The following is a 13811-nucleotide window of genomic DNA, read 5'->3' on the forward strand; positions in this document are numbered from 1 at the left end:
AGGGGAGGGGGGAACCACATAGCTTGTTGACATTGAACATAAATGTGTTATGAAGTCTTTTCAGACAGTATTTGTCTGGAGAGTACAGTAGAGTTTTGGTAGTTCGAGGTGAATGGGACCGGAACCACCTCGAACTATAGAAATTTAAATGGGAAAAAGAAATATTGTGATATTGTAAGTAATACAGGTCAAAATATGAACTTTATTAAAATAAAAGTATTTACATATGCATTAGCAGAATAACAACAATTATTTATTTAGACAAGTAATAGTGAAGTGTCTTTTGTTTGGTGAAGCTGCAACGTTTCCTTGCGGCAATGTCACACCACCGTCTCAGGAGCAGTAGGTCAGTTGGTGTCGTCTCAGGCTGTTGTTCCACGTAGCATATGGCGGCCTCGAGAGCAGCGTAGCCATCGGTGTGACTCATCATCGGTGCAGCCGCTGCCTCGTCACTCTCACACTGCGATGGAATGTTAACCATGTCAATTATAGAAGAGTCTTCCACTTCCAACGGTTCGTCCGAATTTAACCACTCGCCTACTTCCAACTCTTCTGCCTCTTCACACCCTGGCAATCTTCTGATTAAATTACACAGTGGTTGATCGTCCTCATCTGCTAAAGCTTCAGTTTCTGTGTCTGGCATACTTTCCTGTAGAATTTTCCTCCCTGAATTAGAAATTGTGTCTGACTTTATTTTGCTCCAAGATTCGCTAATCCAGTACACGACGTCCTTCAAAGTCACTTTCTTCAAAGCTCCTACAATGCTTTCGCTATCTTTGGAATGCAGGATTGACTGTAGCAATCGCCGTCGATACCTTTTTTTTTTTTTGACATTCCAGAATGCCCTGATCCATGGGCTGAATGAGACAGGTATCGTTTGGTGGGAAAAACAAGGCGCGGATACCGTCGCACTGCAGTTCTCCTGCACTTGGATGTGAGGACTCATTATCTATGAGCAAAATTGCTTTGCATGGCAGTCCCCTTTCTTTTAAAAAACTCTTGCAGTCAGGTACAAATGAGTTAAAAAACCAGTTTTTGAAGATTTCCCGATTCATCCAGGCATTATTCTGATGTGTATAGACAACCGGAAGAGCTGAGATGGATACATTCTTGAATGCTCTTGGCTTGGCAGACTTCTCAATCACAACTAGTTTTAGTTTGTGGTTTCCAGTTGCATTTGAAGCTGCCATAACTGTGAGCCGCTCTTTGCTTTTTTTGTGCCCAGAAGCACTTTTTTCTTCACAAGAAGCAAGTGTTCTCACTGGTAACATTTTAAAATTTAGCCCAGTTTCGTCACAGTTATATATTTGTTCATTAGACAAATTTTTGTCAGTTATGATTTTTTTTAACTCGATGGTTCACCAGCTATTCCGCAAGGTGTATTTCCATAGATTCTTTAATAATGGAGTTCGAAAAAGATGTTGCTGGGGTCAGAATTATAGTTTTACCATACCCCATTGAATGTCCAGTGGGAATACAGAGTTCAGCAACAGCAGATTTGCTTGGTTGCAGAAAGCAAGTGTGATGTTGATGTTCAGTACAGTGTTCTTTCATAGTGTGTGTGGTCTGTCCTGTGTAAGCCATACCACACTGACAAAACATGTGATAAATTCTGGCCTTCCGCAATAACAAGTCATCCTTCGCTGATCCCAGAAGGTCTGCAATTTTAGATGATGGACAGAAAATCGCTTTCACCTGAAATTTACAGAGGATGCTTGGGATTTCAAATGAAATGTTGCCCACAAAAGGAAGAAAAGCTAAAGAAATTGCCGGCATGTTCTCCTCAATATCCACTTCCTGATTCTTGGTTTGAACTGACAGTGTTTTAAGCATGCTCATAGTTTGCAATGAGTGATGACAATTTGATGCTTGCAAATATAAATCAGTATGATTGGGCTTAAGATAAACTGAATGCTCCAGAAAGTTATCATTTTCTCGTCCAACCAAAACATCCAAGAACGGCAGACAACCATCTTTCTTTATTTCCCTAGTGAACTGAATGTTGTTATGAATGGAGATGAGAAGGCGAAGGAACTCCATCAATTTATCTTCTCCATGACACCTCACTATGAAAGTATCATCCACATACCTCCAAAATACAGTAGGCTTAAGGGCAGCTGATTCAAGTGCACCCTTCTCAGAATCCTTCATAAAATGGTTGGGCAGCAAGAGAGACAGAGCATGCTTAAGACACTTGTACACAGAGCTCACACTGTCTCAAATCTAACAAGTTTGCATAAATAGTTCACCCACCTGAGGACAGTGTTCAGAAAAAAATGGATATTTCACCTGGCAGATGAACAGGACAATGGCACTTAAAATCTTTAGCTTTTGTTCCTTTTGTGCACAACATTTTATTTGAAATAGAAAGAATCCTCCATGAATTTCAGGTGAAAGTGATTTTCTATCCACCATCCAAGACTGCAGACCTTTTGGGATCAATGAAGGACGACTTATTATTGTGGAAGGCTGTAATTTACAAAATACCTTGTCAATGTGCCATGGTTCACATAGAACAGATCAAACGCACTGTGATAGAATGCTGTACTGAACATGAGTGTTGCACTCGCCTTTTTCAACCAAGCAAGACTGTTATTGCTGAACACTGTGTTTCCACTTGACAGCAAAAGAAATATGATAAAACTATGATTCTGAACACAACAACATCTTTTCAGGACTCCATTATTAAAGAATCTGTGGAAATATTCCAGGCAGGGAAGCTGATGAACTGTGATAACAGCTACCAGTTGGACAGTGCATGGAACCCCATCATCTCCATGACTCATTCTAATCGAAGATGACATAATGTGCCAACATCCATAGTAAGTGGTAATGCAGAGGACAGCTGTGTTCTGCATTTCCATCACTGAGGGCGCTGCTGCCAGGAAGTGTAGTCCATCTCCCAGCTTGATTTTGATACATGTGCAGAATACTTGCAGCGCACTATATATTGTGGAACAGAGCAAGTCTTCGTCAGTCATCAATGGCTCACTTGAAGATGGTTGGTAAGAGACCGGATGAAATACCATGGGATGTATTACACGATGACCTGCTGCATGCCTGAAATTTGTTTGAACATTGTCATAGCTATCAAAAATTCACAGGCACTAATTTTCAGGACTAGCTGTATGGTGTTGGGAACCTTCTATGGGGCTAGGACAAATTATTTTATTCTCTTTGGTCCATTTAAAAAAATGTTATGTTAAAAAACTTCGCTAAATAATGATCTATTTCTTTTAAGTCTTGTGTGTGAGGATGTTTTCAATTGACTTCAAACATTTTGACAAGATTACAACAGAGACATGTAAATTTCAGGTTTATTTCAATTTCTCTTCATCTGAGTCAATCAATATATTGCTTCCCCCTATGTTAATCTTGCAAAACAGCTGTGAAGGCAAAAATTAGAGAAATTTGAGTTCACATGGAGGGTTACCAGCAACTGTTCTTACTGTGAAACATTCACGACTAAAAAAGGAAAAGGGGGAAATAGCTGTGGTACACAAAGTGCCCTTGACCACACCCCAGACAAAACGGTGAGTTAATACTGCATTGTCATCCAGTTCTGAGCTGTGTTGAAGGTTTCAAGTCTCCAGCTTATTGCAAAATTTGTACCAAACGGACGGACAGATGAAAAACCAAAGTACCCTCCCCCACAAATCAGATAGGAGAGTGAGTTAATGTTACATTGTCATGCAGTTCTGAGAAACGTTGAAAGTTTCAAGTATCTCGCACATCGGCAAGGTTGTTTGAAATCAATTACAAAACTTGTAGTGAACACACAGACAGATAGAAAAATAAAGTACACTCCACCAAATACCAGACAAGAAAGCAAGTTAATACTGCATTGTCATACACTTCTAAGTTATATTGAAAGTTTCAAGTCCCTAGCTCATTGGGAAGTTAGTTTAAAACCAAATGCAAAATTTGTACTGAACAGGCATGAAAGACATTTAATAAAAATGTGTTAAAAAGACAAGGCCCAGTAGAAATTCCTGGATACCACATAAAACGTCTAAAAATACTGATTGAGAAAAAGTGCATAATCGCTAAGCAGGAATGGCACATAGCTCAGATGCAAGGCAGCAGAAACATGTATAGTTATGGAAAAGGGAGATAGCACACACAGAAAGTCCTTTGGAGAAATGAGAAGCTGATGTATGCATATCAAGAGCTCAGTCAATGCTAAGCAAAGAAGCAAATGCTGAAAGGTAGAAGGAATTTATAAAGGGACTCTACAAGGGAAATGAACACAAAAATTGGAAATGGGAGATTCTGACATCAATCTGCTCCAGAATCTTAGAATATACGCTGAGCTCAAATGTAATGAGCTATCTTGAACAGAATGACCTCCTCCATGTCAATCAGCATTGATTCCACAAACATTGATCATGTGAAACACGACTAGCACTTTTCTCACATGACAGCCTGAAAGCCATGGATCATGGCAATTAGACAGATGTAGTGTTTCTTGAGTTCTAAATGGCACTTGACTCAGAACCATACATACACTTGTTATCAAAATGCATTCATATGGGGTATCGAGCGCAAGAGATTCAGTCAGATCTTGGTAAGATTTCAAAGTGGTTCAAAGATTGACAACTCACTTTAAATTTTCAGAAATGTAAAAATGCGCATTTTACAAAATGAATAAACATGGTATCCTATGACTACAGTATCAGTGAGTCACAGCTAGAATGTGTCAACTCATACAAATACTTGGGTGTAACAATTTGCAGGGACATGAAATGAAATGATCTTACAGTCTCAATCATAGGTAAAGCAGGTGGCAGACTGCAGTTCATTGGCAGAACTCTGGGGAAATGCAATCAATCTACAAATGAGATATTAGGACTAACAGGGAATACTGAACAGATACAAAAAGGGCAGCATGAATGGTCAGAGTTTTGTGTGACCCATGGAAGAGTGTCACGAAGATGCTGAAAGAACTGACTTGGCAGACACTTGAAGATAGATGGAAACTATTCCTTAAGAGCTTATTTAGAAAGTTTCTACAATCAGCTCTAAGTAAGGACTCAAGGAATATACTACAACCAACTGCGTATTGCTCACCACAGGTATCACAAAGACAATATTGGACTGATTAAGCAAGAACAGAGGTGCTTAAGCAGTCATTCATCTTGCACTCCTTATGTGAATAGAATGGCATACAATCCCAATAAGTGGTACAATGGGATACACGCTCTGCCACAAACTTCACAGTGGTTTGCAGAGTATAGATTTACATGTAGATACTGTCAGAAGGAGATTGACAGAGCATTGAAAGATCTAAGCTGAAATAAGGCCCATGGAGTAGATTATATTCCCTCGGAATTTTTGAGATCCTTGCGAGAGCCAGCCATGACAAAACTATGCCATCTGGTGTACAAGATATATGAGGCAGGTGAAATACCCTCAGCTTCAAGGGCAATGTAACAAAAGCCAGGTGCTGACAGGTGTGAATATTACTGAGCCTTCAGATTAATGTCATGCACTGCAAAATACCAAAATGAATTAGTTACAGAAGAATGGAAAAAGTGGTAGAAGCCAACCTTGAAGAACATCCAGTTGGTTTTCAGAGAAATGTAGCAACAAGTTCCAGATAAATTTAAGAACATGCGAGACAATACTGATCTTACGACTTATCATAGAAGACAGGATGAAGAAAGGTAACTCTACTTTTGTAGCATTTGTAGATTTTCAAGAAGTCCCCAGCAGTGAGATCAACTTTTTTACACCAATCTATATGGTAATGTAACTTAAGATCCCAGGTATTATGCCCTGTATTTTTGTGCAAAACATTCTTTCACAATGTCTAAAAGAAATCAAAATTAATTTCATGAGAGGAGTGGAGGGAGGATAAAAAATTCATTGGTTTTTACGTAATATCAATATGGAGCAAGAGACAGATGAAGTGTCAAAAATGATAAAGACAATGTATTCAGATGAATCAGAGATTAAAATTTGACAATATTACTTAATTCATAATGATATCTTGTACTGATGAACGGACTTGAACTCAGAATCATCGAGGCTTTGCATGCAAAACATGTTATTGACGTTCTGTTCAACTACATCCACAACAGTTTTGCAGATTTCGGTCCGAAGAAATGCTTACAGCACTTTCAAAAACAAGTGATTTTCAACAACATGTCTTAGTGTGTATGCCAAATTAATAAAAAATGTGATTTATGCCAGCCTACCAAAGTGTCTACAACACAATATAAAGGATTTGTGCACAACATTCTGCCACAAAAATTAGCTTAGGTCATTGATTTAGATCTTTTTTGACCCATTCCCAAGTCTTGTGGGAACTTCTCACAAATCTTGGTAGTTGTGGAATTATTTTAGAATTTTTTTCACTTCTTTCCCTTGAGAAAAGCTAACACTAAAATCACCATTAAAAAATTGAAGGAAAACTATTTTCTGAATACCATTCAACTGTAAAGTATTTTGTCAGGAGAAGATTCATCACATTGCTACATCAATGTACACACTTTCTCTGAACCCAGCAGAACACACAATGCGCAAACTGGTTGGTTGGTTGGTTTGTGGGGTTAAAGGCACCAGACTGCTACGGTCATCGGTCCGGTCCCTTCGAACAACAGGAAAGACGGCAGACGAAACAGGACTAGAAATACTCCGATAAAGAACAGACAAAACAAATTAAAATCACACCGAGTGTGACGGTGGTTGGCCGACCATAGAGAAAAAAGGGAAAAGCCAACCACCGAGAAACACATTAAAAAAGCAGACTAAAATCGTAGGGCATAGGCCAGAATCAACACAAAAACACACACATTCACATTAAGCGATAAAAGACCCCGGCCCGAATAAAACGCAAAACCAAGTCCACTATGGCAGAGTCGTCAGTTAAAAGCGCAGGGAGCGTATCAGGCAGCGCAAAAGTCTGCCTGAGCACAGTTAAAAGGGCGCACTCCAACAGAATATGGACCACCGTCAAGGACGCCCCACAACAACAAAGAGGTGGATCCTCACGACACAGTAAATAACTGTGCGTCAGTTGGGTGTGGCCAATGCGGAGCCGACAAAGGACAACTGAGTCCCTGCGGGTGGCTCGCATGGATGACCGCCACACAGTCGTCGTCTCCTTAATGGCACGGAGTTTATTAGGCGTGATCCGATCACGCCATTCAGCGTCCCAAAGCGCAAAAACTTTTCGGCGGAGGACTGCCCGCAAATCAGTCTCTGGGAGGCCAACATTCAGAGGTGGTTTACTCGTGGCCTCTTTCGCCAGGCGGTCAACATGTTCATTGCCCGGGATACCGACATGACCGGGGGTCCACACAAAGACCACAGAGTGGCCGCAACGGGCAAGAGTATGCAGGGACTCATGGATAGCCATCACCAGACGAGAACGAGCAAAACACTGGTCGAGAGCTCGTAAACTGCTCAGGGAATCGCTACAGATAACGAAGGACTCACCTGAGCAGGAGCGGATATACTCTAGGGCACGAAAGATGGCAACCAGCTCAGCAGTGTAAACGCTGCAGCCGTCCGGCAAGGAACGTTGTTTGGAATGGTCCCCTAGAGTTAGCGCATAACCGACACGACCAGCAACCATCGAACCGTCAGTGTATACAACTCCAGAGCTCTGATACGTGGTCAGGATGGAATAAAAGCGGCGGCGGAAGGCCTCTGGAGGGACTGAGTCCTTCGGGCCCTGTGCCTAGTCGAGCCGAAGGCAAGGGCGAGGAACACACCATGGGGGTGTACGCAAAGTGGCCCGAAAAGGAGTTGGAACAGTGAAAACCCTAAGCCCGGAGAGAAGCTCTTTGACGCGGACCGCGATCGTACAACCTGACCGGGGGCGACGTTCTGGCAGATGGACGACCAATTGCGGGAACAGGAGACGATAGTTTGGATACCCGGGCAAGCTAAAAACATGGGCAGCATAAGCGGCCAGCAAACGTTGGCGCCGTAACCGCAGGGGAGGGACACCTGCCTCCACTAGTATGCTGTCCACAGGGCTGGTACGGAAAGCACCAGTGGCTAGGCGTATCCCACTGTGGAGGATCGGGTCGAGCACCCGCAACGCAGATGGGGATGCTGAGCCATAAGCCAGGCTCCGATAATCCAGACGGGACTGGATTAACGCCCGGTAGAGCCGCAGCGGGCGTGGCTCAAGCATCTCAGAGCATTTAGATGCCACCAACACGCCTGTTTAAGCTGCCGAATATGAGGCAGCCAAGTCAGCCGGGCATCAAAAACTACACCCAAAAACCTGTGGGTCTCCACCACAGCAAGGAGTTCGTCGGCAAGCTAAAGCTGTGGCTCAGGATGGACTGTTCGGCACCAGCAGAAATGCATAACGCGAGTCTTGGCAGCCGAAAACTGAAAAACATGCGCTACAGCCCAAGACTGCACCTTGCGGATTGCGCCCTGTAGCCGACGTTCAACAGCTGCAATGCCAGTAGAGCTGTAGTAAAGGCAGAAGTCGTCAGCATACAGGGACGCTGAGACAGACGTCCCCACCGCCACAGCGAGCCCGTTAATGGCTATTAAAAACAGGCAGACACTTAAAACAGATCCCTAGGGCACACCGTTCTTCTGGACATGGGAGGAACTATGGGAGGCCGCGACTTGCACGCAGAACGTACGATACGACAGAAAATTGCAGATAAAGATCGGCAGAGGGCCCCGAAGACCCCATCCATGAAGCGTAGAAAGGATGCGATGACGCCATGTCGTATCGTATGCCTTCCGCATGTTGAAAAAGACAGCGACCAGGTGCTGACAGCGGGCAAAGGCAGTACGGATGGCCGACTCCAGACTCACCAGATTGTCGGCGGCGGAGCGGCCTTTACGGAATCCACCCTGAGAAGGAGCCAGAAGGCCCCTTGACTCCAGTACCCAGTTCAACCGCCGGCTCACCATCCGTTCAAGTAATTTGCAAAGAACGTTGGTGAGGCTAATGGGACAGTAGCTGTCCACCTCCAAAGGGTTCTTCCCAGGTTTCAGAATGGGGATAACAATACTTTCTTGCCATTGCGACGGAAACTCACCCTCGACCCAAATGCGGTTGTAAAGGTCGAGGAGGCGTCGCTGGCAGTCCACTGAAAGGTGTTTCAGCATCTGACAGTGGATGCCATCTGGCCCAGGAGCAGTATCAGGGCAAGCGGCAAGGGCACTGTGAAATTCCCACTCACTGAATGGAGCATTGTAGGATTCAGAATGGTGGGTGCGAAAAGAAAGGCTCCAATGTTCCATCCGCTCTTTAATGGAGCGGAAGGCCAGTGGGTAATTGGAAGAAGTGGAACTAAGAGCAAAATGCTCTTCCAAGCTGTTGGAAATTTCGTCAGAGTCTGTACAAACTGCTCCATTCAGTGAGAGCGCAGGGACGCTGACAGGGGTCCGATAGCCATAGAGGCGTCGGATCTAGGCCCAGACCTGCGATGGAGAGACATGGAGGCCAATGGTGGACACATACCGCTCCCAGCACTCCTGCTTGCTTTGGCAGATAAGGCAGCAGGCTCGCGCACGCAGCTGTTTGAAGGCGATAAGTTTTCGATGGAGGGATGTCGCTTGTAATGCTGGAGCGCCCGCCGACGATCTTTAATCGCTTCAGCGATCTCAGGCGACCACCAAGGCACAGTCCGCCGCCGAGGGGACCCAGAAGAATGGGGAATGGCAGATGCGGTGGCAGTAACGATGTCAGTGGTGACCGATTGAACCACCGCATCAATGTCATCACTAGAGAGAGGCTCAATAGCAGCAGTGGAGGAAAACAAGTCCCAGTCAGCCTTATTCATGGCCCACCTGCAAGGCCGCCCAGAAGACTGACGCTGTGGCAGTGACAGAAAGTGGTCACTACCACACAGGTCGTCATGCACACTCCAGTCAACAGCCGGTAAGAGGCTATGGCTGCAAATCGAAAGGTCGATGGCGGAGTACGTGCCATGCGCCACGCTGAAGTGTGTGAAGGAACCATCATTTAAAAGCGAAAGATCGAGCTGTGCCAATAAATGCTCAATGGTGGCGCCTCGACCTGTCACCACCGACCCACCCCACAGAGGGTTATGGGCGTTGAAGTCGCCCAGTAACAGGAAAGGGGGCGGCAATTGGGCTATCAGCGCAGCCAAGACATGCTGCGCAACATCATCATCCGGAGGAAGGTAAAGACTGCAGACGGTAACAGCCTGTGGCGTCCACACCCAAACAGTGACCGCCTCTAAATGTGTTTGTAGAGGGACAGACTCGCTGTGAAGAGAGTTAAGGACATATATGCAGACGCCACCAGACACCCTTTCATAAGCTGCCCGGTTCTTATAATAACCCCGATGGCCACGGAGGGCGGGGGTTCGCATTGCTGGAAACCACGTTTCCTGAATAGCAATGCAGAAGAAAGGGTGAAGGCTGATAAGTTGTCGGAGCTCAGCTAGATGGTGGAAAAAACCGCCGCAGTTCCACTGGAGTATGAAATTGTCCATGGCTGAGAAGGCGTGAAGGGACTAGGAAGGCAATTTACGCCGCTTGTTCACTCGCTGCCACCGATTCAGAACCCGCACGAGTGACATCCATGACGTCTGTGGGACCAGCGAGATCCAGGTCTTCAGCAGACGCCAGAATCTCGACCTCGTCCTCAGACGCAGAGCTTGTAGGAAGCGGTGGGACGGGTGCCACCGCAATGTCGTTGGTCTTGGGGACTTTCTTCCTTTTCGGCTTCTCCTGCTGTGCCTTCGGTGGTTCAGGCTTCATGGGCTTCACTGGGTCAGTCTCAGGGACGGACGACGACCACGAGGCCCTACGACCAGGGACTGGTGGTTGTTTCAACCACTTGCGGGTGTCCGCGAGTCCACTGGTCGGAACTTGCGAAGAGAGGTCCCCAAGGGACCCCTTCCTGGATAGAGAAGCCGAAGAAGTTGTACGCTTCTCCGGCTGGGAAGGGGGAACTGATGTCCCCGATGGTTTGGGGGGTGTTGCTCCTGAAGTAGATGGAGAAGGAGCAACAGGGTGTGAAGTGCCCCCCACAAGCAAGGGGGCTGGTGGATTCTGACCGATCTTAGAGCCGATTCGTGACGATGGGAGAACCGTCGTTGCAGCAGCGGCGTAGGTTGACGTCATTGCCACAGGATGGAGCCGCTCACATTTCCGCCTAGCCTCGGGGTAGGTCAGGCGGTCCAGGGACTTATATTCCATTATCTTCCTTTCTTTCTGGAAGATCCTACAGTCCGGCGAGCAGGGGGAACGGTGTTCTCCACAGTTAACACAGATAGGAGGCGGGGCACACGGAGTATTGGGATGCGAAGGACGTCCACAATCTCTACACATGATGCTGGAAGTACGAGATGACATGTGTCCGAACTTCCAGCATTTAAAACACCGCATCGGAGGAGGGATAAATGGTTTCACATCACATCGGTAAACCATCACCTTGACCTTTTTGGGTAAGACATCACCCTCGAAGGCCAAGATGAAGGCACCGGTGGCCACCTGATTATCCCTCGGACCCCGATGGACGCGCCGGACGAAGTGAACACCTCGTCGTTCTAGGTTGGCGCGTAGTTCATCGTCGGACTGTAGAAGAAGATCCCTGTGGAAGATAATACCCTGGACCATGTTTAAACTTTTATGGGGAGTGATGGTGACGGAAACATCCCCCAACTTGTCGCAAGTGAGCAACCTCCGTGACTGGGCAGAGGATGCTGTTTTGATGAGAACTGACCCAGAGGGCATTTTGGACAAGTCCTCCACCTCCTCCAACTTGTCCTCTAAATGCTCCACAAAAAACTGAGGCTTGGTTGGCATAAAAGATTCACCATCAACCCGCATACAGACAAGGTACTGGGGTGAATAATCTCCACTGCTGTCTTTAGCCATGCGTTCCTCCCATGGAGTGGCTAGGGAGGGAAATGATCTTTGGTTGTATTGCTTGCTGTTGAGGTTAGACCTCGATCGCTTAGAGACTGCTGGTGGAGGCCCACCAGCGAGAGATGATGTACCACGCTTCATTGCGGGTCATCCGCCCCGATGCCACCCACTCCGACCAGGGTCTCTCCCCAAGAGCACCACCCAGCCGCAGCAAAGACCACCTGGCAGGATGGCCTTTGCCGGGAGTCCTGATGCCCCAGAGGGATAGGCATCTACTCCTCGGCATACGTGGGGAGGTAGCAGCTCAGGCATCAGCAGTGCGATCCCTGTGTAATCAGGGGGCTACCACCAAGAGGGCACATGATGACCCCACCACAACGGACTGGCTACCGTGCTGGATGTCGGGTGTCAAATACCCATATGTGTCATGAGTGCGAAGATGGAAGTGCATAATGGAGGGCATGTATGCCACCCGGAACACACTGCAGCAGACGTGGCCGGATGCTCGGTGTAAGGCCAACTCCATGACAATATCAGTAGTGCCAGATCTTATGGCAAGATGGATATAGAGTACACCACGTAAGGCGTCCTTCCCCAAATGGTACGCACTAACAGAAAATTTTGAAAGTAGTGGTCAAACCCCTTAGGGGACCATCACATTAAGTCCGAAAAGTTTGAGACTCCGTTTAGTCGCCTCTTACGACAGGCAGGAATACCGCGGGCCTATTCTAACCCCCGAACCCGCAGGGGGGTGCGCAAACTGGGATGGTTGTTCAAAGCATATTGCAGAAGGAAACACAAGAACTGGATTAATAAGTTACCTAACTTTGAGGATGTCATGAATAGTCTGGCACTTGACAGTACTGGTCTGCCACCTTGTTCAGTTTTTCATGGTAAGAAACCTGACAGTATTTTTGATGAGTTTATTGATTTTAAGCCATAAACTGAATTGACTGCAAAGAAAAGACAGTAAATAGCCTTGAAGCAAATAGAAAAGATGGTAATGGCAAGAAAAGACAGACAAACCATTTGGTCAAATCTATTGTGCATAAAACTGGCAATTATGTGCTCATACATTTACGCTTCAAATCTTCAGTATCAAAGGATGAATGAAAAAGTTTCTGCATTATTACTTGGGACCATTTAGAATTCAGAGAATAGTGCATCCAAACACTGTTGAGTGCCAGAAACTTAACGGCAAAAAATACTTTGGATTTCATCATGTGGAGAACATCAAATTATACCATTGGCATATGGAAGAAAATGAAAATGTAAATCAGCAATGTTATGAGATTGATAGATGGGAACAGACTGGTTGAGTATCTTTCCCAGTGATATAGGATAAGAAACTGGTAGAACACGCTCCCTGTGATTTGTGAGTGAACTATCAGTAACAGTGTTCTACTGAATTGATATCTTTTGTATATAAGAAGTGGCAATAGGTTGTTGACTGAACTAGGGATAATTTCAAACTGTGTAATGATATATTATTAAACTAACATTTGCATGAGAGTTAATTTTATGATGCACCAGTGTGAATTCAATGTAATCCTGTATCAGCCCGCGCGGCTAGCCGTGCGGTCTAACACACTGCTTCCCGAGCAGGAAGGCGTGCCGGTCCCCGGCACGAATCTGCCAGGTGGATTAGTGTCGAGATCCAGTGTGCCAGCCAGCCTGTGGATGGTTTTTAAGGCAGCTTTCCATCTGCCTCGGCGAATGCGGGCTGGTTCCCCATATTCTGCCTCAGTTATACTATGTTGGCGATTGCTGTGCAAACACTGTCTCCACATACGCTTACATGTAAGTACTCTACCACGCAAGCATTGGGGTTACACTCGTTTGGAATGAGACCTTCCCAGAAGGGGGCGAGGGGGGGGGGGGGGTCCACTGGGGGCCAAAGCACACAATAACCCTGGGTTTGGTGTGGGGCAACGGTGCAGTGAGTGGATTGCTGTAGCCTGTTGTGGGGTTGTGTACCACTG

The sequence above is a fragment of the Schistocerca nitens genome, chromosome 1 (assembly GCF_023898315.1).
Source record: "Schistocerca nitens isolate TAMUIC-IGC-003100 chromosome 1, iqSchNite1.1, whole genome shotgun sequence".
Taxonomy (NCBI): Eukaryota; Metazoa; Arthropoda; class Insecta; order Orthoptera; family Acrididae; genus Schistocerca; species Schistocerca nitens.